The sequence below is a fragment of the Saccopteryx leptura genome, chromosome 8, assembly GCF_036850995.1.
Source record: "Saccopteryx leptura isolate mSacLep1 chromosome 8, mSacLep1_pri_phased_curated, whole genome shotgun sequence".
Lineage (NCBI taxonomy): Eukaryota > Metazoa > Chordata > Mammalia > Chiroptera > Emballonuridae > Saccopteryx > Saccopteryx leptura.
Genome location: NC_089510.1, coordinates 23,677,828 through 23,679,997, shown reverse-complemented (window position 1 = coordinate 23,679,997; position 2,170 = coordinate 23,677,828). Strand labels below are relative to the sequence as shown.

At 40.2% G+C, this 2,170-nt stretch overlaps 1 pseudogene; it reads right to left on the bottom strand.

Annotated features, from left to right (window-relative positions):
• Positions 1-221: 221 nt before the first annotated feature.
• LOC136379491 (large ribosomal subunit protein uL10-like) lies at positions 222-998 on the bottom strand (annotated as a pseudogene).
• Positions 999-2,170: the final 1,172 nt, after the last annotated feature.

Here is a 2,170-nt window from a genome sequence, read left to right as displayed (position 1 = left end):
AGCTCAATGCCTGTGTCATAAAGACCGTTTTCAATTGGGTATCGAGCAGTGAGTGATGCAGTGACAGCTTTCAAACCTGTTTTACACTTTATTTTTTAAAGAGAAGTGAGCTTTTATTTCCTTGTTTTACAAATAAAGCTGGTTGAGCTTTTGCTTTTTGGTTATTTATTAGCCAGAGACCAAAACTCATATGGTTGTTTGGGCCCTTCTTTTGCTCTCTCCTAGGTTGGGGCTGCTGCAGACGCAGGAGCAGCAGGGGTGGCAGCCACTGAAATAGATGGGTCAGCCAAGAAGACCTTGACCTGTTCAGCAAGTGGGAAGGTGAGACAAAGCAGGACCTGCTTCTACCCATTGATGATAGAAAGAGATACTGAGGCGATAGCTGGGTAACCAATCTGCACACACACTGGCAGCACTGCCGACAGCCTCCAGGAAGAAGGCATGCAGTTCTGTGGTGCCAAGCACTTCCGGAATGGTAAGCTCAAAGGAGAAGAGTTGAATGCTGGCTCCCGCTTCGCTTCCAGTCTTAATCAGCTGCATATCACTCAGGATGTCAATTGTGCTCCTGGAGATGTTAGTGGTGATGAAAAAAGCCTGGAAGAAAGAAGTCTTCTTGGGCACCAGACCAGTGTGGTGAGTTGGCACCAAGACCATACACATCAGTGGTTCCAGCTCGGGTAGGGGGAGGGGCAGCTGACACCCTATTGGCCAGCACCATGATCTTGGTGAATGCAAAGCCCACATTCCCTCAGATGTGACGAAACAGTTTCCCTAGAGCTGGGCTGTTTTCCAGAAGTCTTCAGATGACCTTGTGGATTGTAGTGTTCTTACCCATTAACACCATAGCTTTTCCGTGGAGGGATTTGCAGATCTGTCTCCTCCGCTTGGAGCTCAGTGTCTGAGCGCACAATGAAGCATTTTGGATAATTATCCAAGAAGTGGATGATCTTCAGGAAGTAGCTGGACTTTCAGGTTGCCCTGTCTTCTCTAGGTATCATCGTGATGCATCAGGGAATGCCACACAGGTTTTAAAGACGATGTCACTCACAAGAACGACTGCGAGAGGAAGAGCAAAACTGTTTAGATATAGGTAGTGGTCAGATAGGCTAATTTCCTTATAACTCTCATAATGAGGTCAGATAATTATATTGACAGTCATTTTTTTTATTTCTACTAAGGTATTTTTAACTGATGTATATATTTTAAAATTCTCAGATTTTATGTATAACTATGTGCTTTCATAGCAGAAATTTACAGTATTTAAAAGTTAAAATTATCCTTTATATTGACTTATATAGGATTTATTTGAAGGTCTTTTGATAACAGAACTTGTCAAAGAATTTTATCTGCCTAAAATAAAATTTTCAAAATATGAATCCGGGAAAAACTCAGTAAACTCTTGAGATCTAATCGAACCAGAGACTGTGAACAGAAGCATTTTGTGAATTGTATCTTATCACACATATTCTGCAAATACAAATATGATTGATATTTAAACCAGAAGAAGGTGGCGCGCGCGCGCGCGCGCGCACACACACACACACACACACACACACACACACATATATTTACTTCAGGTAAGAACAGGCCTTTCTATGACGACTTGAGAGCTTGGAAGAATACATACACATACACAAGAAAAGGGGAAAAAAGTTGTAACTGTTGCATAATGACCTTTGAAAGAACATGCTTATTGGCACATGCCATGATAAGTTCTTTGATTGTAGAACTTACCCAGAAAGAAGTCCTATCTATGACTTCTAATTTTATATATTTAGTCATGATAATGATTTTAGTGTCAATAACAGTTTCTTGAATCCTTAAAAAATGTGAAGTGCTACATTAAATGTTTAATGTGCATTTCTTAACTAATACTCAGAATTACCCTCTAAGGTAGCTACTCCTAGCATTTCTGCTCCAGTGAGGGAAAGAAGAAACTAGCCCTCAGAATTAAACACCAGCCTGGCCACCCTGATAGAATATATTTTTGCCAGGATTAGAATCCAAGTGGCTGTGTATCAGCATGTGTGACTTACCACCATCATCCTTTCAAAGATAAATTCGTATTTCCAGATGCGAGGTTTAGACAAATGTAAAGATTTTTTGTTAGATTAATGTCTTAATTTTTATCTTTATCTCTAATAATCTTCTTTCCCACAGAAATTTTATG